The sequence below is a fragment of the Malus domestica genome, chromosome 09 (assembly GCF_042453785.1).
Source record: "Malus domestica chromosome 09, GDT2T_hap1".
Classification (NCBI taxonomy): Eukaryota; Viridiplantae; Streptophyta; class Magnoliopsida; order Rosales; family Rosaceae; genus Malus; species Malus domestica.
The window spans coordinates 33,488,568-33,512,265 of record NC_091669.1 but is presented as its reverse complement, the minus strand read 5'-3'; the positions used below and the strand labels follow the sequence as shown (position 1 = coordinate 33,512,265).

Here is a 23,698-nt window from a genome sequence, read left to right as displayed (position 1 = left end):
AACTTGCACAGCTGAAAAGCCAGCAACTTGTTAGGAGTAGGTTTTGGCTTGCCCCCTTCTTATTATTACTGCAATACGTTCGCAACCCTATACAAGCGGCTGCTTCCTGTTCGCTCCTATCTCTAAAGGGGCTTATGCACGCCCAGAATATGGGCCCAGAAATTGCAGAGCGGCTGGATTCGGAGCGGTGGCTGCTACAAGAATGGAATATTCCAAAGCATTCGCTTCTAAAAGAATTTGAACCGATTGTGCCACAGTTGAGCGTTTCTCTCCAAATGCTACATAGTGTGTATGAATCGACATCAAATAGAGGAATTCGGTTTTTCTTTTCAGAGTAATGCAATGCAATGGAACAAATTTATCCAAGAAGCACGTAAAACAAGGCAATTTGCACAAAAGTAGTCGGCTCAAATTTTATATCTCAATGTAGTTCTGACCTCTTAATGTCCTTTTTCCTTCCACCTTTTCACCTGGTTCGGAACAAACAACACAAATTGAAATCATTTTTACATGACGAAGTACCCAATTCAACAAACATAATTTATCTTCACAATTTACTTATTTACAACCTCATATTCGATAACCCTCTCGCCAAAATAACAATTGCAAAACCTAACTGAAAATTGATCCCGCATAACCACTCCAAATTTCACAGTTCCGACCGGAATCACCGCCAAAACAACAATCAAATGCAGAAAAAGCACGAACGAATCGAAATTTAGGAAAGGTAAGAAATACCCACATAAGTATTCAACTGCCTGACGTGTTGGTATATGGTCCAGCCCATGATCAATGTTCTAGATTATTCTAGTAAGCAAGAGAGGTGGATGGAGCATGCTAGACAATTCTAGCATGTTATTAAGTTGATCGAAGAAGCTAGAGAGTACTAGCTTCCTTGGTTGCAAATGGAAAGATCTAGAAGCTACAATTTTGTGGCTAGTCTAGATCTTTCTATGCAAGAGGTTTGAAGAATACACTAGAAACTAGTGTATGCCAAACCCTCACCTATAAATATGGATGTGATGTTGTAGTGAACCAACCAATTAAGAATCAAGAGAGTAGTGAGTAGCAAAGGATCAAGTCCAAAGCTAGAGTTCCACTCCAAGAGTGAGAGTGAGAGTGTTCCACTACACATTGTGTGAGTGAAGTTTAGTGTGATTGAAAGTTTGTGTCATACTTTCTTGTATCCATCAAGCCTTGTCTTTGGCTTGGTAAGACTACTCTTGTTGTACTCATCTTTTTCATATAGTGAAGATTGATCTTTGTTTGGTGGACGTAGGCATAAATTGCCGAACCACATAAATTCTTGGCGTCCATTTTCTACTTTACCTTGTGCATTCTCTATCTTGTAGTACCGACATTCCTAACAAGTGGTATCAGAGACTGGTTGGCTTGTACTATGAGATGGAAGGAAGTCGCACTATGATCAAACTCACTAACTCCAATTGGGTAACATAGAAGCCAATGATGGAGGACATTCTCTATTGCAAGGATTTGCATGAGCCAATTGAAGGAGATGCCGCTAAGCCCGAGAGCATGTCCGATGCTGAGTGGAAGAAGATGAATCGCAAGGCTATTGGCACAATTAGACAATGGGTGGATGATAGTGTTTTTCACCATGTGTCTAATGAAACCAATGCTCGCGAGTTTTGGACGAAGCTTGAGTCCTTGTTCGAGAAGAAGACCCCAGCTAAGAAAGCCTTCTTGATCAAAGAGCTCATCAATATGAAGTACAATGATGGTTTAAGTGTAGCAGAACACTTGAACAATTTCCAGAATATCATCAACCAGTTGGCTACTATGAAAATGACAATCGAGGACGAGCTACAAGCGCTCTTGTTACTTGGATCCTTGCCAGACAGTTGGGAGACCTTTGTGGTGAGTATAAGTAACTCTGCTTCTAATGGTGTTCTTACTCTTGATAATGTTAAAAATAGCATGCTCAATGAAGAAACAAGGAGGAAGACTTCTGGCACAGATAGCAACCAAGTATTTGTCACAGAGAACCATGGAAGAAACAAGAGTAGACGGCCTAGAGGTCATGGCAGGAGTCCTAGCCGATCCAAGTCAAGGTTCAGGGGTGCATGCCACCATTGTGGCAAAGAAGGCCATATGAAGAAAAATTGTCGAGTTTGGAATAGAGAGCAAGGGAAGGAAACAATCAGAAGAAAGATGATACTGGCAATACCACCGCTGTCATATGTGGTGATGTACCAGAAATATTGTCTGTTGGTGAATGTCTGCATATGGGCAACTCTGACAGAGACATTGAATCGATCTTTGACAATGGAGCTTCCTTCCATGCTACGTCCAAACGGGAGTTCTTCTGTATATACAAAGAAGGTGACTTTGGCATAGTGAAGATGGGGAATGAAAGCTATTCCAAAATTCTTGGAATTGGTGATATCTGCTTAAGAACTAATGTCGGCTACCAATTGATGTTGAAAGATGTGAGACATATTCCTGATATACGTCTCAATCTGATATCCATCGGTACCCTTGATCGACAAGGATATTATCACCATATTGGCGAAGGAAAATTGAAGCTTACTAAAGGCTTAATGGTGGTAGCAAGAGCGCGACTTTGTTGTACGTTGTACCGGTCAAATGCCAAGGTTTTGAAAGGTGAGTTGAATGTTGTGGAGGACTCATCTCTAGACTTATGGCATAAGAGGCTAGGCCACATGAGCGAGAAAGGCCTACAAGTTTTGGCAAAGAAGTCTCACATTCCCTTTGCCAAAGGTACGTCGTTAAACTCTTGTGAGCATTGTTTATTCAGAAAACAAAGAAGAGTTAGTTTTTCTGTTCCATCTACAAAGAAAGGAAATTTGTTAGATCTTGTTTATTCAGATGTGTGTGGTCCCATGGAAGTCGAGTCACTTGGAAGAAATAAATATTTTGTTACTTATATTGATGATGCTTCACGAAGGGTGTGTGTGTATTTGTTGAAATCTAAAGACCATGTGTTTCAGACATTCCAGGAGTTCCATGCCATGGTGGAGAGGGAAACTGGGAAACCTCTCAAGTGCCTTCGTAGCGACAACAGCGGCGAGTACACATCTCACCAGTTTAGAGAGTATTGTGTAAAACATGGCATACGTCATGAGAAGACAGTTCCTGGAACTCCACAACATCACGGTGTTGCTGAAAGAATGAACCGAACCATCATGGAGAAAGTCAGGTGTATGCTGAGGACTACAAAGTTATCTAAGCAGTTCTGGGGTGAAGTTGTAAGGACAGCCTGCTATTTGATCAACCGATCTCCATCAGTACCATTAGGTCTTGATGTTCCAGAGAAAGTATGGACTGGTAATGATGTGTCTTACTCTCATTTGAAGGCGTTTGGTTGCAAAGCTTTTGTGTATGTGCCTAAAGAGCAGAGATCGAAGTTAGACTACAAAGCTACACCGTGCATCTTTCTTGGTTATGGCAGTGAAGATTTTGGTTACAGATTATGGGACCCATACCAGAAGAAGTTTATCCGAAGTAGAAACGTGGTCTTTTATGAAGATCAAACAATTGGGGATTCGAATAAAGAGGCACAACCAGATGGCGCAATCAGAGGAGTTGATCCATTAGCTTCAGATGAAGAAAGTCACGATGACATCCCTGAGGCAGCTGCCAATGAAGTGCCTGCAGAATTAGATTATGCTGATCAGGAGGAGCCTGATCAAGATGTGCCACACCATGAGATTGCTGATCAGGGGGAGCCTAGTCAAGAAGAGCAGATTCAAGGAGAATCCAATCAGGGGGAGCCTCCAGCCCCGTAAGAGAATGAAGATCAGGTCAGAAGATCAAGCAGAAGTCGAAGACCGTCTACCAAGTATTCTTCATCAGAGTATATCATGTTGACTAATTATAGAGAGCCCGAAACTTATGAGGAGGCCAAAGCTCATAATGACAGTGATAAATGGATGAAGGCAATGGAGTCAGAGATGGATTCCTTATTAAAGAATAATACCTATGAGCTAGTGGAGCTTCCAAAGGGCAGAAAAGCATTGAAAAACAAGTGGGTGTTTGATAGGAGCATTTTTATGCGACTTAATTGGCTTGTTCTCATGCATTTATGTTATTTTTCCTTAGTTAGTTTAGTGTTTTAAGTCATTTTCATGCAATTTCAGGTTTTATTGTCAAAGTATGCAAAAAGGAGCAATTTGGAACATTCTAGAGCATTTTTGGGCCAAGATTGGATTGTGCAAGCATGGAGGCATGAGGAGGGACGAATTTGAAGACAAAAGAGGCTATGAACATGCTAAAAATCTGGTGAAACAAATACAAGTTGCAAGAAGGGATAAATTTCTAGAAGGATTGACCAAAACTTCACTCAAAACCAAGAAATTCTTCAATGCCGTGGGCATTGATTCACTTTCACCAGAAATTTGAGTGATGATGCAATGCTTAAATCACCATGACATGTGAGTGGATGATGCAATGCTTAAATCACCATGACATGTGAGTGGATGATGCAATGCTTAACTCACCATGACATGTGAATGGATGACTCAATACCTAACCCACCAACAATTCCCACTCTTGCCGTGCTCACCTACTCAATTCCACCAGAATTTTGTGTTAAACAAGTCCATCCTTTTCCTATAAATACCATGGTAGCAACCTCATTCAAATCATCCAGAAATTAACCATTCTCCAAGCCTTCCCTTGCCTCTCCCTACATATCTAAACCTTCCCCATCCATTCCTCCATATAACCAACCATTCAACCACTATAACCACCTTGTGCCGCCACCATTGAAGGAGAGGAGGAGTAGTGCGTGCTTGCTATCCAACATGGATCGTTGGAACGTTTAGGTGTTTTCTTTCTTTTGTTTTCAATGTATAATTCTATTTATCTTTGTTTTGTGAACATGAGGAACTAAAACCCTATTTAGTTAGGGGGAAGTTTGAAGCCATGAACATGCTTGTGATATGAATTGATTTCTTCCAATTGTGATTTGATAAGTTGTGATTGCAATTCAATTATCTATTTTCTTCATAACTGATTCTTGTATGTTTAATAAGGATGCATACTTAGTTTTCATACATGAATTAGATGCTAGAATATAAATGAGTTTCACCTAATTGTTACAAGTTTATATTCATGAGTAGTGAAGGTTGCTTGTCACAATCGCGTTAATTGAATTCTTGACAAACGTATCATGCATTCATAGTTACAATTGCCTCGTCAACACTTATGATTTTCATTGAACGTAATGATCTCTGATTGTATCTCTATTATGCATTCATATAGGGGACTTTTAGAGAATAATTTGGATTGTCGCATGCATTCATCCAATTCAATAAGTAAAGGAAAATCTGAGGGTTAATTTGTGCATCACGGTCAATCTGGGGTGTTGAGCATCATAGTTTATTGAAAAGCAATTGGAAATCGATTCATGTACAAGTGTGTCATGTGTGAAGAACGGACCTCTAACTAATCCATCCATCATCTTATTTCTCAAATTCGTTTTATAATCTGCCTACTTAAAAATCTATTTAAGTTTTAGTTTATTTGTTTTACTTTCAACTTCACCAAACCCAAATCCCCCTTTTACTTTCTTGTTTTAAAAGTCTTTGGTTTACATTTTTAACTTTGTTTCTTTTTGTTTTTGAGTCAGTTTAGAGGTTTTAGCAAGCCCTCCTAATCCCCGGTTTAGAACGATACCCTACTTACATCTATACTACAATTGTCAAAAAGAGGGTTTAATTTGTGTGTCAAGTAATTCTCACATCAGTGTTCAAATTGAAAAAGGACCACAACATGACAAGGTACAAGGCTCGTTTGGTTGTCAAAAGTTTTGGTCAAAAGAAAGGAGTTGACTTTGATGAGATTTTCTCACCGGTGGTGAAAATGACTTCCATTCGAGTTATCCTTGGTATGGCAGCAAGCATGGATCTTGAGCTTGAGCAGTTAGACGTTAAAACTGCATTTCTCCACGGCAACTTAGAAGAGGAGATATATATGGAGCAACCCAAAGGCTTTGAAGTCAAGGATAAAGAAACTTTGGTGTGCAAGCTCAAGAAAAGCTTATATGGTCTTAAGTAGGCTCCGAGACAGTGGAATAAGAACTTCAACTCATTCATGGTGAGTAATGGGTACAAGAGAACTCATGCTGACTCTTGTGTCTATATCAAACAATTTTCTGGAGGTAAATTCATCATTTTATTGCTTTATGTTGATGACATGTTGATTGTCGGTCAAGATGCTTTTATGATTAAAAAGCTCAAAGAAGAGTTATCTAAGTCCTTTGACATGAAGGACTTAGGGCCAGCCAAGCAGATTTTGGGCATGGAGATAATTCGTGATAGAAAATCCAAGAAGTTGTGGCTGTTACTAGAAAAATATGTTGAACGGGTGCTTGAAAGGTTTAACATGAAAGCAGCCAAATCGGTAAGCTCACCTTTAGCCAATCATATCAAGTTGAGCAAAGAGTCGTGTCCAAAAACATATGAAGAAAAAGAGAAAATGGCAGTTGTTCCCTACTCTTCAGCAGTAGGAAGTATCATTATGCAATGGTGTGCACACGGCCAGATATTGCTCATGCAGTAGGTGTGGTGAGCAGATTTCTCTCTAATCTAGGGAAAGACCATTGGGAAGCTGTTAAGTGGATTCTCAGATATTTGAAGGGGACTTCTAAGATGTGCTTGTGCTTTGGCGGTTCCAAACCAATCTTGGAAGGATTTACAGATGCTGACATGGGAGGTGACCTGGATGGTAGAAAATCTACGTCTGGGTACTTGTTTACTTTTACAGGAGGAGCCGTGTCTTGGCAATCCAAGTTGCAAAAGTGTGTTGCTTTGTCCACAACCGAGGCTGAATACATAGCCGCTACAGAAGCATGCAAGGAGTTATTGTGGCTAAAGCGGTTTCTCCAAGAGTTGGGTTTGAAGCAAAGTGATTATGGCGTTTATTGTGATAGTCAGAGTGCTCTGGATTTGAGCAAGAACACTGCATACCATTCACGCACCAAGTACATTGATATTCGTTATCACTGGATTAGAGATGCTATCGAGAACAAGTTGCTACAACTGAAGAAGATTCATACCGATAATAATTCTTCAGACATGTTGACAAAGGTAGTCACAAAATCAAAGTTGGAATTTTGCATTAAGGCTGCTGGGATGGACTCCAGGTAACTTGGAGTCATGATCGGAATTCCTCCCTCATGGACTGGAGGGGGAGATTGTTGGTATATGGTCCAGCCCATGATCAATGTTCTAGATTATTCTAGTAAGCAAGAGAGGTGGATGGAGCATGCTAGACAATTCTAGCATGTTATTAAGTTGATCGAAGAAGCTAGAGAGTACTAGCTTCCTTGGTTGCAAATGGAAAGATCTAGAAGCTACAATTTGTGGCTAGTCTAGATCTTTCTATGCTAGAGGTTTGAAGAATACACTAGAAACTAGTGTATGCCAAACCCTCACCTATAAATATGGATGTGATGTTGTAGTGAACCAACCAATTAAGAATCAAGAGAGTAGTGAGTAGCAAAGGATCAAGTCCAAAGCTAGAGTTCCACTCCAAGAGTGAGAGTGAGAATGTTCCACTACACATTGTGTGAGTGAAGTTTAGTGTGATTGAAAGTTTGTGTCATACTTTCTTGTATCCATCAAGCCTTGTCTTTGGCTTGGTAAGACTACTCTTGTTGTACTCATCTTTTTCATATAGTGAAGATTGATCCTTGTTTGGTGGACGTAGGCATAAATTGCCGAACCACATAAATTCTTGGTGTCCATTTTCTACTTTACCTTGTGCATTCTCTATCTTGTAGTATCGACATTCCTAACATGACGAAGCTAGAGAATTTTCTGTGCTTGAAATACTTGGGCAGGATGTCCCTCGAGAACTCAGGGACGTTCCAGACGCCGAAGATGTTGTTGCCGTTGCTCCAGGAGGGAGACAAAGGCGTCGGTGGAGGGGTCTTCCACCATATCGCAGATTTTGTTCACAAACGGTGGCGGCGGAGTGTTGGCGGAGTTGATCACCGATGCCGCATCTTCGACTCCCGAGCCTCCATGGTTGTTTTTTTAATTTTTGAGAGAGAGTGCCCGAGAGAATTAGTGAAGAGAATTAAAGAAAGGTCCCCCTTCTTCCAGAACTCTCCTTTAATTCTTGTATTTATTATTATCTTATTTCTTCATATATTTTAAGAAAACTAATGAAAAAAATTTAAAAATTTTGAGTTTTAACGATAAAGATAAAAAAATTGGTAAAGTGAATAGTATAAGGTTTGACTTTTTAATATAAAAATGTAGTTTTTAGTTAAAGTGAACAGTATCGGAAGTTTTTTGTTAAAGTTCCTCATATTTTATTTATCTATTATATATTTTGGTCCTACAATGAGTATCAAGAAACTCACCATGGCTATAATCAAAATGACACTTTGGTAAATCTTTCAACTATAAAGATTAAAAGTAATCACTTTGATCATAGATTGAATTACAAAGTTTAAACATTAATCGTTGTATAGTCGAGTCCAATAATTAAAATACAAATGTAGGGTGTCACACCAAATGTTGCATATGTGAGATTTGAAAATCTACCTTAACATAGGAGTTTTTCTCCTGTCTTGCATGTTTCCAAGTGGCTATTACACAAGCAACTAAATTTCATCGAATGTGGTAATATAGAGATTTTTGCTTCTGAAATTTCAAGATTCCACGAAAAGCTTGATCAGTTGAGCCTCTATACACCAGTCAAACTATCTTTCTATTTTGTTGACAAGGTAAGATGCTTGTACACAATTTTCTTAAGCGAAATTCCTTTCAATACATTTTCTTTGAAAAAACTAATTTTATAAAAAAAATTTCATTAAAATGATTATTTGTCCTCTTTTTCAAAAGTTTCAAGGCATGCAAATAGTAGATTGAGGTTGAAAAGAGCATTTATAATTCGCCAATAATTATGTTAAAAATAACAAAAATATGATTAGTCTCTTGGAGATGTTCGTACCAACCTAACAAGTTTGTTGGCATATATCTTTCAATATAGGCGTGTTGCGCATTTACAATTGTAGGGCTTACTGTTATTAGAGAGATGACAGTTCTATATGTATCCAAATATTATTTGGCATAGGCGCCTTATTTTTCAACTTCGTTGATTAAATATCTATTCCTTTTAAGAATTTGATTAAACATTTTTCTTACGATTTTATTAAAGGTATGTTTAATTGTATGATCATTTGAGTATATTGATGCGTTTGATTACTTATAATATAAGTACATTTGGTTTTATGTTACATTTTGTTTCGTGGACCACAACACAGATTTTCTATGAACCGTATAGTCCATTGCCAGCGGACTTCTTTAGCAGACTACCATCTTTAACTTTTTCTCCGGCAGCACACCCCAGATATTTATTTTCCTTAAAAAATTACGGAAGCTTGAAACACTCTTTCTGCATTCTGCACCTTGGAAAGAAATATTTGCCCAGGAAGGAAATACTAGCCGGGAAATACATGCAGTTGGGACTCTTCCACATGTAAAGACTTTGTGGCTCCGTGAAATGCCGGAGCTGATACATCTAGGGAATGAGAACTCCCCTCTAGCTGATGATCCAGTTTTTCCGTGCTTGAATGAGTTAAGCGTGTACTATTGTGGCCAATTAAAGAATCTAAGTCCATCGGCAATATCCTTTTAAGAGTAATGCGTTTGAGCCTATGTCGGACATCTTTTTTCTTTTTGGTAAACAATTTTATGGACGGTAATAAGGCCAACAATGCTTTATGGCATGGAATGATGAGCAGTGAAACATCAACATGTACATAAAATGGGTGTAGCCAAGATGAGAATGTTTTGTTAGATGTGTTGGCACACGAGAAAGGATAAAATTAGGAATGAGGATATCCGAGGTAAAGTAGGAGTAGCTGAAATTGAAGGAAAGATGAGAGAAAATCAGTTACGGTAGTTTGGATATGTGAAACGAAACGCTCCAGTTAGAAGATTGGATTACGGGACAGAGGTTCAGAGCCAAAGGGGTAGAAGAAGACTTCGGAAGAGACTCTAAGAAAAGACTTAAAAAGTACTTGGATCTAACGGAAGACGTGACACGGAATCGAGCGGAATGACGTTCTAGGATTCGTATAGCCGACCCCACTTAATGGGAAAATGCTTTTTTATTGTTGTTGTTGTTGGTAAACAATTTTTGGAGATATAGCAAAACTGAGGTGTAAAGAAATTCAAATATTTGATAGGAGACATTGAATAATTAAACAAAACAAAATATGAATGAATTGGAATTTGAATTAAGGGAGACTTGGATCTAGTCCTAGTCAGTGACACTCTTTGTTTAAAACCTTAATTGTATTTAAATTTTTATCAAAGTCCATTAACTTGGTACACCTCATCATATTACTATTAATCTGTAATGTCACATCCTGGCCCAGGGCAGATCACTTCCCGGGCCCTCTCCACCAGCCGTAGCACGATATTGTCCACTTTGGGCCCTGACCACGCCCTCACAGTTTTGTTTCTGGGAACTCACGAGCAACTTCTCAGTGGGTCGCCCATCTTGGGAATGCTCTGGCCCATTCTCGCTTAACTTTGGAGTTCCAACAGAATCCGAAGCCAGTGAGCTCCCAAAAGGTCTCGTGCTAGGTAGGGATGAGAATATACATTGGGGTGTGATATCCACACACTCCTTTTTACTTCTCTCACACCCTTTTAATTTTCGGCCGTCGGATCGGATGAATTAAAGAAGATCAAAGGACATAAATTAACAAGGGGTGTGGGAGAAGTAAAAAGGGGTGTGTGGATAGCACACCCTTATACATTTAAGGATCATTCCCCTGGGAGATGTGGGATGTTACATGTAATATTTCTCTATGTTTGACATTAATCATTTGACATTTTATGATATTTATAATCACATATTTCGTGTGTGTGTATGTATGTGTGTGTATGTCACATTTAAAATCCCTCATTTATTACTATTAGAAACTGTAGACATCGAAATTTCGGTAAATAAATGTTGACCGATAAATCAAAGTTTTGACGCTCATGTATTACATAAATTCTACACGTAACGTATGTCTAAACAAAAAAATCGAAATAAGTTGGAAAAGTCATCAAATAGAACACGTGTCAACACTTGGCAGAAATGACTTATTTCATCTGGAATATTATATTCAAAATTAGGCATTGGAAAATTCTATAAATAAAAGCCAAAATCATTCATTTAGGGGGACCAAAATCATTAGGCAAAATTCTGAAGCTCTGAAACTCTGAAACTCCGAAGCTCTCAAGCATCCAGGTTCCCGAAAAATCAAGAAAGCCTTCTTCGTTCTTCGTTCATCATTCATCCAAGATCAATCCCCGACGGCCCTTGGATCAACAATCATCCACCTTCAAGAGCAAGCCTCGACGGCCCTTGAATAAAGCCTTATTCGTTCTTCGTTCTTCGTTCATCATTCATCATTCATCCAAGATCAAGCCCCGACGGCCCTTGGATCAACAATCATCCACCTTCAAGATCAAGCCCCGACGGCCCTTGAAGAAAGCCTTCTTCGTTCTTCGTTCATCATTCATCCAAGATCAAGCCTTGACGGCCCTTGGATCAATCGTACATCCACAAATCAACACCTTACGGAGATCGAATCAGAGGATCAAATTAGAGAGAGATTGTAACCCTAAATCATCAAAATACAAATATTATTTTGTGCACGTTGTTCTTGTCTCTTTCGTTTTAGGAAAATTTTGTGTTTACAAATTTGGCACGCCCGGTAGGATCATCTCTACCTCTCATCTCTTTCTTTGTTCAAGAAATTCGAGCACACTTCCAAAACCAATGGCATCAAGGAAAGCTCAAGCTGTTCCCACAACCAACACGAAGAACAAGAGCATCCTTGCCGCAGGCGGCGCCATTTCAGGCATCATAACTCGAAGCAAGGCAAGAGCTCTTGTTGCCTCCTCTTCCACCCCTACATCAACCCTGCCGAAGGAACAAGAGTACCCGAGGTACGAACCTGTGATCACCCTGGCCTCGCTAAGGGCACCAAGGGTGGAAAGCCCGAAGAAGTACTCTGAGTCTTTGTTTTCCAATGCTGACTCAAGCGACAGCACATCCATGCAAGTTATGGCTACCGGAGCAACTTCAATCGATGAGCAGCTGGCTCAGATGAATGAAGCAATTGCAAGGTTAACCCGAACTGTGGAAGAAAAAGACTTACAAATTGCAGCACTCGTCAACCGACTGGAGGCGCAGGATGGCGAGAAACCCAACCCGAAGATTGATCATCTGAAGAAGGAAGACGACGAAGAAGACGAGCCCCTGGTGAAGAAAATCGATGTGAAGCCGGAGCCAGACCAAGTAGCGGCACTCATGGGATCTCTTTCTATCCAACAGCTGCAAAAGATGATCACTAACACCATCAAGGCACAGTATGAAGGAAACTCTCATGCCTCCACGTTGTACTCGAAGCCTTACTCCAGGAAGATCGACGTCTTAAGGATGCCGAAGGGCTATCAACCGCCGAAGTTTATGCAATTTGACGGAAAGGGAAACCCAAAGCAACATGTCGCACATCTCGTCGAAACCTACAACAATGTAGGGACGGAGGGAGATTACCTCGCCAAGCAGTTTGTACGCTCGTTAAAAGGAAACGCCTTTTAGTGGTACACAGACCTGGAGCCCGAGTCCATCAACAGCTGGGAACAGTTGGAAAGGGAATTCCTCAACCGCTTCTACAGTACCCGCCGCACTGTGAGCATGCTTGAGCTGACGAGCACAAAGCAATGGAGGGAAGAACCAGTCATGGACTACATCAACCGATGGCGTAATCTAAGCCTTGACTGTAAGGACAGGCTCTCCGAGATTTCTTCAATCGAGATGTACATCCAGGGCATGCAATAGGGTTTACAATACATTCTTCAAGGTATCAAGCCACGGACTTTTGAAGAATTAGCCACCTGTGCCCACGACATGGAACTGAGCATCGCCCACCATGGAAAGAAGGAGCCAATCACCGATTTCAAAAGGGATAAGGTGTTTACTTCAAGAGCAGATAATCATGGGAAAAAGCCCGCCAAGGAAGCTTTTACCACCAAAACCATCCCTATCAAGACCTCGTCTGCACCCGTCAAAATCTCCTTCAATAACAAAGCAAAGGAGATAAAAAGAAGTGAGCTTTCCCACACCCAAGATAGGTACAAAAACACCTTGAGGGAACTGGAGCAGAAGGTATACCCTTTTCCGGACTCCGACATGGACGCAATGCTGGATAACCTGCTGGAAAAGAAGGTGATTGAGTTGCTTGAATACAAACGCCCCGAAGAGATGAATCGCGTTAACAATCCCAAGTACTGCAAGTACCATCGTATCGTGGGTCATCATGTGGGCAAGTGTTTCATCTTAAAAGAACTCATCATGAAGTTGGCACAGCAAGGGCGGATTAAGCTCGACCTAGAAGACACAGCCGCAACGCACACCACTACGATCGTGTTCGGATCCTTTGATCTCGTGCCTCTTCAAGAAATGCTCGACCAATCATATCAATGCACAAGCTACACGGCACCTTCTACACAACCATCATTGGGGGCAAACGACCAGGATGCACCTATCGATAATGAAGAAGGGTGGACATTGGTGACCTATAAGAAGACGAGGAAGCCAAGACCGCAAGCTATAAGGCCAAAAGGGGAGCAAGCGAGAAAGCACCGCCGCCGCAACAATAGGAAGCCTAAAAGAAACATAAGAGCTGCTAAGCCAACATATGCTGGGGAACTTATGGAGCAAGAGCCACGTATTCCCGTCTCCTTGCACGAATACTTCCCGGAGGACTTCTTCCAACAGTGCACTATCACTGCATGTCACATGGTCGAAGTAGAAATGGAAGAACCCTCAAAAGCCAAAGCTGTCACCACTGAGGGGGAAAAGACTCTTACAACTGAAGAAGGTCTGCCAACACACCTTAGCATCGAATGAGCGCTCCAGTTGCCAAAGGAGATGCGAAGAGCATTGGCAGCGGTCTTGGCAAGTCCCGACGACCATGAAGTGCAAGAAAGCAAGAACGAAAGCTTGAAGCTTCGGCCATATGAATGTGCCACATGATGTGCCGCCGAGGACGCAATCCACTTCACCGATGAAGACTTGCTGCTAGGATCCAAGCCTCACAACCGACCTCTCTTCGTCTCTGGGTACGTAAGGGAGCATAAAGTCAGCCGCATGCTTGTGGATGGCGGATCAGCCATAAATATCATGCCAAAGTCAACAATGACCACAATCGGCATCAAGGTGGATGAACTATCCCTAAGTCGTCTACTAATCCAAGGTTTTAACCAAGGAGGACAAAGAGCGATGGGCATGATCCGAGTGGAGATGACTATTGGTGAACTCAAGTTAAGCACAATATTCCACATGATTGATGCAAGAACTTCCTACGGTTTACTCTTAGGAAGGCCTTGGATCCATGCAAATGGAGTAGTACCGTCCACCCTTCACCAATGCTTAAAATTTTACCGAGAATGAGTGAAGGTGATCTATGGCGACACCAAGCCATTCACTGAAGCCGAATCACATTTCGCAGACGCCAAGTTCTACATGGATGAAGACATGGTGCCCGAAACTCTTCGAAAAGAGATCAAATCCATGGGCAAAGCAACACCTAAAAAGCAGAAGTGGCACGCCGTGCCTAAAAAGCAAGAAGAAGAAGTTATGCCATCTTCAAGCAAAAACAACGATGAGCTTGCTAAACCTGCAACAACCAAACGGAGTAGAACGCCCTCAAATGGACCAAACATACCCGTTTTCTGATACATCCCGACGTCTAGAAGAAAGAATGGTCAATCCCCGTTTGAAACTGCAGCAAGCAAAGCCGATGCACAACGGCACATGGATAATGTAAAGTTGCATAAAACAAATGCAATTCTTCCTTTAACACAGCTAGGCGACACTAAGGTTGCAGGACCATCACAAGGCTTCATAAAAGGCCTGCCAAAAGGGGTAGAACCAAGCTTTCTCCCAACCAAGATGACCGAAGAAGGTTTTGATCCAAATGCCTACAAACTCATGTCTAAAGCTGGGTACAACTTTACCTCCTCTGCAAATTTGGGAAAGAAGGGTTTGAACACCGTCAAAGACAACAAACGTGATCTCACTAAAACTCAGAAGAAGTTGGAAGAGCATGGTTACGGGGTCAACAACAACAAAGCTGGACTTGGCTTTACACCAAATGCACCGGTGAAGATCTCCAGCAAGACAAAAAATGCTAGCGCTCAACACATCAGCGTAAGCATTATACAAAATAAAGAAGAGCCTCAACCTGCCCCCCAGACGTCAGTATTCGATAGAATGAATCGTTCAAGGCCTAGAGTTTCGGCAACTAAACTCATTGGCGGTCAAAACAGAACTTCCGTCTTCAAAAGGCTTAACACGTCAGCATCTCGAAGCTCTGTTTTCAAAAGGTTGTCGAAACCTAAGAAGCAAAGCAATACGACTAGCTTTCCTCCACGATAGTCAGTTATGGAAAGACTTGAAGAAGCCAAAGAGCCTTCCAGAAAGAGAAAGACGACACCAGAAGTAGAAAAGATCGATCGTCTGGCAGAAAAAGATGACGTTCGAAGTTCCATTCCTTCAAGAATGAAACGCCAAACAATTTTGGAGGTTAACATAGTTGGATCAGTGAAAGTAAAAAGGCGCACCATCATCCACACTGGACAATCTTCATGCCAACAAACTCAAGGGGTCAACACCGAAGAAGAGGCCCAAGACGTCTTCCACATCACAATCCAAAAAGGTGAAGAAGATGAAATCCTCGAGGAAGATGTCATTACAGCGCCGTCACAACTCGAAGATGGGGGGCAAGCCACAGTTGACGATCTCAAAGAACTCAACTTAGGCACAAGTGAGGAACCAAAGCCTATCTTCGTGAGTGCATTACTAAGTGCAGACGAGATAGAGAAGTATTACCAGCTGCTATTAGAGTACAAGGACGTCTTTGCTTGGACCTACAAGGAAATGCCCGGCCTCGACCCCATCATTGTTGTGCATCATCTTACAGTCAAGCCTGGAACGCAACCAATAAAGCAAACTCAAAGACGCTATCGATCCGAGCTCATCCTGCAAATCGAGGCCGAGATTGACAAGTTGATCGAAGCAGGCTTCATTCGAGAAGTGCAATACCCCAAGTGGATCTCCAATATCGTCATAGTCCTTAAGAAATCTGGATAAATACGTGTTTGCGTAGACTTCCGAGACCTCAATGATGCTTGCCCAAATGATGACTTCCCCTTGCCAATCATTGAAATCATGGTGGACGCAACCACTGGCCATGAGGCACTATCATTCATGGACGGCTCTTCTGGATACAATCAAATTCGTATGGCTCTTGAAGATGAGGAACTAACAGCATTCCGCACTCCAAAAGGTATCTACTGCTACAAGGTGATGCCCTTTGGTCTGAAGAATGCTGGAGCTACATATCAACGCGTAATGCAGAAGATCTTCAATGACATGCTACACAAAAACGTAGAATGCTATGTAGACGATGTGGTGGTCAAGACAAAGAAAAGATTAGATCACTTGAAGGATTTGCGAGTAGTGTTCGAAAGGTTGCGAAAATACAACCTCAAGATGAACCCGTTAAAATGTGCATTTGGCGTCACATTTGGAAAGTTCCTTGGCTTCATTGTCAAGCATCGTGGCATTGAAATGGACCAATCAAAGATCAAGGCCATTCAAAGCATGCCCGAGCCAAGAAACTTGCACGAGTTGAAAAGTCTATAAGGACGGCTAGCCTTCATCAGACGCTTCATCTCCAACCTTGCAGGGCGTTGTTAACCGTTCAGTCGACTCATGAAGAAAGATGTTCCGTTCGTATGGGACAAAGCATGCAACAATGCTTTTGAAAGCATAAAGAAGTATTTATCAAGTCCACCTGTCCTGGGGGCACCTGTACCAGGGAAACCGCTCATATTGTACATCGCTGCTCAGGAAAGTTCAGTCGGAGCACTCTTGGCACAGGAAAATGAATCCCAGAAAGAATGAGCGTTCTACTACCTCAGTCGAACGCTCACCGGCGCTGAGTTGAACTACTCCCCAATAGAAAAAATGTGCCTTGCCTTGATATTTGCCATCCAGAAGCTCAGACATTACATGCATGCTTACACCATCCACTTGGTTGCTAAAGCTGACATGGTCAAATACGTCATGTCCAAGACAGTTTTGACAGGACGACTAGCTAAATGGGCATTGCTTCTCAATCAATACGAGATCATCTACGTCCCAGCTAAAGCCGTCAAGGGACAAGCACTAACAGACTTCCTTGCTGACCATCCAATCCCAGCCGATTGGAAAATCTCAGACGACTTGCTTGACGAGGAGGTGTTCTACATCGACATATTCCCGACATGGACGATGTTCTTCGATGGATCTGCACGAGCAGACAGAGCGGGGGCAGGAGTAGTATTCATGTCGCCACAAAGGCAAATACTACCTTATTTATTCCAACTAAGCGAATTATGCTCCAACAACGTCGCTGAGTACCAAGCATTGATCATCGGGCTCCAAATGGCGATCAACATGGAAAGTACAGCCCTTGAGATATATGGCGACTCCAAGCTCATAATCAATCAACTCCTGACTGAATATGAGGTGAGGAAAGATGATCTCGTTCCATACTTCCGGCTGGCAACGTAATTTCTGTAAAAGATCGAGGCCGTAACACTAGAACACGTGCCAAGAAAAGAGAATCAAATGGTAGACGCTCTTGCCAACCTAGCCTCGAGCATGACATTAGGAGAAGACGAAGCTGCAAACGTGCCAGTCTGCCAAAGATGGGTAATCCCGCTTGTCACTGAAATGGTACTGAGTGATACAAACGTTATTTCAATACTTCCGGTCAACGTTAAAGAATGGAGAAAGCCTCTAATCAACTACTTGGAGCATGGAATACTTCCAGATGATCTAAAACACCGCTCTGAAGTACGTCGACGAGCACATCGCTTCCTCTATTACAAAGGGACACTTTACCGACGATCTTTTGAATGAGTGCTTTTGAGATGCCTAGGCAAGGAAGAAGCCAATCAAGCCATAGAAGAAGCATACTCAGGAATATGTGGGGCGCATCAGTCTGGACCGAAGCTTCATTTCCAACTCAAAAGAATGGGTTACTACTGGCCAAACATGGTAAAGGAATGCTTAGAACATGCCAAAAGGTGCCAAGCCTGCCAATTTCACGCCAACTTCATACATCAACCGCCTGAACCATTACACCCCACAGCTGCTTCATGGCCATTTGATGCATGGGGATTGGACGTCGTAGGACCAATTGCGCCAAAGTCATCTACAGGAGAAGCTTACATCTTGGCTGCAACAGATTACTTCTCCAAGTGGGCTGAAGCTATACCCTTGAAGGAAGTCAAGAAGGAAACTGTCATCCGTTTCATCAAAGAACATATCATCTATCGATATGGTGTGCATCGCTACATTGTCACTGACAACGGAAAACAGTTCTCCAACCGACTCGTGGACGAGCTCTGCGAGAAATACAAGTTCAAGCAACACAAGTCCTCTATGTATCATGCTCCGGCCAATGGTCTTGCAGAAGCATTCAACAAGACATTGTGCAACCTCCTAAAGAAGGTAATCGGCAGAACAAAGAAAGACTGGCATGAAAGAATAGGCGAAGCACTTTGGGCATACAGGACGACATATAGAACACCTATCCAAGCTACACCTTATTCTCTCGTATATGGCGTGGAAGCTGTTCTACCGCTCGAAAGTCAAATCCCCTCGCTAAGGATGGCTATACAAGAAGGCTTGACTGACGAAGAGAATGCAAAGTTGCGCCTTCAAAAGCTGGAAGCACTAGATGAGAAAAGACTCGAAGCCCAGCAACACCTGGAGTGTTATCAAGCACGACTCTCCAAGGCCTTCAACAAAAAAGTTCTCCCTCGTTCTTTTCAAATGGGAGATCTCGTCCTCGCATTGCGTAGGCCTATCATCACAACTCACAAGACAAAAAGCAAGTTCACATCAAAGTGGGATGGACCATACGTAATACAAGAGGTCTACACCAACGGCGCCTACTTAATCATGGCAGAAGACGGCTTGAAGATTGGCCCTATCAATGGAAGATTCTTGAAGCACTACTACCTCTAAAAGGCGACAACCAACACTCCTTGTTCGCACGAGCCTAAATTGCACGAACCAAAGCTCCTGGCCCGCAAGAGCATAAACTGTGTATGGCAAAATCATCATCAAAATCACCGTTAAATTCATCACTCATTTGAACTACGTTATGACTTGATCCCTCCTCAACAAAGGGTACGTAGGCAACTTGAAGTGTCAAAACTGCAAGTACAGTCACATCATCTAAAAAAAACATAACACTTTGAAGATTGAAGAGCAAATTCAAGAACATAAATGCTTTATTTCTTTGAAAGAAGGAGTCGGCTCCAAGGCCTTATTACAAAAAGAAAGAAAAAAAAACAGAAGATACTACTAGAAAACTATGTCCCTAAAACTACGAAGGCGATCTTCAAGCGAGCCTTCCAAAGTCTTCAAAGTCTCTACCTCGGTGGGAGACAAGATGGGCAACTCCATAGTCATGCCTTCCTCTCGTTCTAGGCGCGAAATCTCCTCTTGGTACTGAGAAAGTGCAGTTCCTTGCTCGGTAAGAACACTTTCAAGTTGCGATGCTTCGATTACCAACTGCTCCCGCTCTCGCACCAATGCATCTAGACGCCCATGGACAGAAGTTAAAGAAGGCTCCGTGACTTGATAATCTCTTGAAACAGCTTGCTGAAAAGATCGGACTTGAGCCAGTGACGAGTTTATCGTTGCTAGCTGATAAGCTCTAACATCTGGACTCAACTTCTCTAAGGAAATAGCACGCAAGGAAGAATACTCAGTCGAGGAGGCCATAAGTTCAGCAATCTTGATCTTCAAGGATGAGGAATCAACGTTAAGGTTGTCAATCACAGAAACAAACTTCGACAAATCCTCATTGAGCAACATAAGGTCTTCCAGCGGACACTTAGAAATCATCTCCTCGATATGGCCATTGATCTTCATTGCCTCACCAAGACTGATGCGATGGATGAGTCGCTCAGTACCGCTAAGGTTCGGCCCTCTCAAAGAGATTTCAGAGCTAGCTGGCAAAGGTGTTGGACGCATGACGGGTTCTGGCATACCTCCACCTACACATGGCAAACTCGGGAAGTTCGGTGGATTCGGAACGAGCTCTATACTAGGCGGATCCTCGATCTCCCTGTCTGTAGGTAGGTCACCTACAAATAGCATCTCCGTGTAGGAATAAACATCTGCAGTTGCCAAATCAAGATGACAAGAAGGCCCAACCTAAAAAAGACAAATGAAGGTGTTAGAAACGAAAGCCAAAACAATGAAAGCAGAAGGAATCACAAGAGAAAAATGAAGTACATACATCTCTCTCAAATGGCGCATGGTCATCGAATTGAGGAGGTCTAAACACTTCCTTCTTTCTATGACGAAAATTGACATCGCTGTCGACCTGAGCATCCTCAAGTGGTCGCTTGTTTGAAACTTGTTGACGTTGCTGCAGAATAAATCCATCTTCGTGCGAGTCAACTTCATCTCCCGCCTCTTCAGAAGCATCCTGATGTCGAGGAGACGAGTATGGGCGTTGAGGAGCTAAAGCTACAGGTCTATCTTGTAAGGGAGTCGGACTCGCGCAATCAAGAGGTACCAGTCGCATAGAAACCACAGGACAACCCTCTCTCGACATATCATCGCCTAAGTGAGAAGAATTAGTACCACTTGTCATCCCCAAGTTCTTATAATGTGTCTTTGACCACCAACGTGCGTAAAAATGGGTCACTGGATTACTCTTGAACTCATCCTTGGTCGGCAGTGTGATAACAGCATTTGTGCATGAACAGGTACAAGACTCCCAATGCATGTACACGGCTTGCAGGAATGCCGATTGGTTCTTTTCCTTCAGCTTGCCTGGCACGTTTTGGACAAAACCAAATTGCTTGCTGAAACGGTGGGGACTATATGGTTGAACGATGCATCAGTCTTCTTGCCGCAAAGAAACAAACCCCGAGCGAAGACTTATAAGATAAGACAAGTCTGAGAAGCGGAGATGCGAATTGTCTACGATGCCTCGCTGCACCGAGCCAACTCTCGCTAAAGGGTCCATCCTCAAATCTTCACAACTTTTAAATAGCGCCCGCGCTTGCAAATCATCAAGGTTCTTCGCGGAGAGCACACCGGAATACTTCGTCATCAAAGGCCCTAGCTTGGCTCCGGTCGATGAAGAAGGTATTGACTTATCTAGAGTCGACAAAGAAAAATGAGTGCCAAAATATTCACCCAACCAACCATACACATAGTGGTAAGGAAGCACTGCAGCACGATCTTCAGTGCTTGCCGAGTCCGAAACAATGCTCAAGCCATTGTAAATGTTGGCTAAGACCGGAATAGCAAGGCTAAAAGACTCACCTGCAGCCATCTTGCTAGCAACTTTGAAAACTCCAGGACGAACTAAGTTAACGTCGCCTGCTGGGAAAACAAACTTACAAAGCCAACAAGCTAAGAAAACAACCAGGTAAGACTCCTCCACATACTCTGATGCTATGCCAAGATCCTCAAATGCTCTCAACTCGTCAGAGGAGCGACGCCTGGTTGAGCCAATAACACCGGACGGGTCTGAGTCTCCCTTTGGCCTAGTGGTCTTGTTACGACCAATTTTCTTCAAAGGCTTCTTATACCTCATGGCCTCCCAGTATCAGAATCGGATCCATGAGGAAATCTTCATGCCTGATTTACCTTGAGCATCCTGGAAAAGCCTGTGATACGCCCAAAACAAATAGCGGCAACTTGCAGGCAATCCTCAGCTATTGCAAAGAGAAAGGTCATCCGCACTGGGAACGACCTCATCGTAAAACTTACCTTGGATCGGCAAGCCTCCTATCCTGTGAAGATCCCAAAGTGAAATTGACATCTCCCCTTGCGCTGTGTGAAGTGTGTTGGTCGCTGAACACCAACGCTCTAAGAACGCACGAATAACGGAATGATGGCAATCATAACTAAATAAAGATGCGTACATAGCGTGGTAAAGGCCCACGTTAGTAAGCACATCCTTAGATCGGCTTAAGACATCTTCAAGCCACTCCTAATAAAACTCATCAAAAACGGCCTCTCCAGCAGTCGACAGGGTACCATTCCAAGCCATAGCTCCGATGCGGATGTAATCACTAAGAAGCTTAAATGAGGCCGAATGATTGTCACCAGCATGGTGCGAATGATTCAAGATAAGAATCCTCGAGATGCACGCCTTCTTCTTCATATCTGGTTGGACAGAATCTACCACCTCCCAAGATACTTCGAAAGACCACGACTTAATATGCATGGAGTTATCTTTCGCGGGAAGAGGAAGTGCCTTAGGACCAATCAGTGGCTCGTAAAGCTTCAACGTCGTTCCTCTGTCTTGCGAATCACCTGCCTGCGCAAGAATGGTGATGGTGCTGCTCTTAAAGCACTTAAAAAATACCATGACCTCGGAAATAAATAAATCAGCAGTAGCATGGCAAAGAGGGTAGCTACAAGACAGTCCTTCCAAGCAGCGGCAAGAGGCACGGCGACGTCACCACCAAGGGAAAACTGTGACCAAAAGGCATTACACAGCGAAGCCCCGCTGCAGTCTCTTGCACAGCACCACACGGCAGCGCACCACCGAGGGAAAATTGTGATCAAAAGGCACTACATAGCGAACCTCTGCTGCAATCTTTGGCACAAGCACTAGGCAACTTGCTTACTCCGCCACCAACAATCACACCTCTGAAAGCTTCATGAGGGTCCCAGCATCATGCTCTGCCTTCTTAAAAATTAAGGATTCCTGACGTCACAGCAAAGAAATCCATCAGTGGGGGCACAAACACACTGTGCATAAAAATAGACACATTATATGGTATTATATGTGTGTGTGTATATGGGTGTGCATATATATATATATATATATGGCTTGAAAAGACGCAAATGGTGATGGTGATGGGACGATTGAAGGAATGTATATATATTCTGGCATCCTAAACAGATTATATATATATATATATATGAGGTCCAAAAGATTGAAATCATCCTCAACCTAAAACATACCTAAAAACTGCTCTTGCTGCACCACAATGTCACCCGTCTACATCCTCCCTCTGCTCAATCTTCTACCCATTGCCAAGCAACATATGGGGGTATTTATAGAAAGAAAAAAAAGAGAGGGTGATGATTAAAAAAAAAAAAAAGATGGTGCGGATTGCACCATCTAAAAAGAAAAATATAAAAAATTAAATAAATAAATAATAAATAATAAATAAATTAAAAAAAAGGGATGGTGCGGATTGCACCATCTGAAAAGAAAAAATTAAAAAAAAAAAAAAAAAAAAAAAAGGGATGGTGCGGATTGCACCATCTGAAAAGAAAAAAATGGGTAAATTACATAGTAGCCCCTCAAGTTTGATGTCTATTGCAATCTTATACAACATCTTTAAAACATTTCACTTTCATACCTCAAGTACTATTTTATTTCAATTTCATACAATCGTTAGATTTTTCATCCATGAATCTGTTAAATGCTAACGTGGCTGCCACATATATGACACGTAGCTGCCAAATGTCTGCCACGTGGCAAATAAAATAATTTTTTAATTTAAAAAAAAAAAACATATCTGCCACTTTTTTTTTCTCTCTTTCTTCTTCTTCTCTTTCTCTTTCTTCTTCTTCTTCTCTT

The 23,698-nt window shown here is 42.2% G+C and overlaps 1 long non-coding RNA gene across 1 annotated transcript; it reads right to left on the bottom strand.

Annotated features, from left to right (window-relative positions):
* Nucleotides 1-348: 348 nt before the first annotated feature.
* LOC139188049 (uncharacterized) lies at nucleotides 349-8,026 on the bottom strand. The gene is made up of 2 exons (XR_011571188.1): nucleotides 7,785-8,026; nucleotides 349-758 (listed from the first exon to the last, which is right to left on the bottom strand). It is a non-coding gene; the product is annotated as an uncharacterized lncRNA (long non-coding RNA).
* Nucleotides 8,027-23,698: the final 15,672 nt, after the last annotated feature.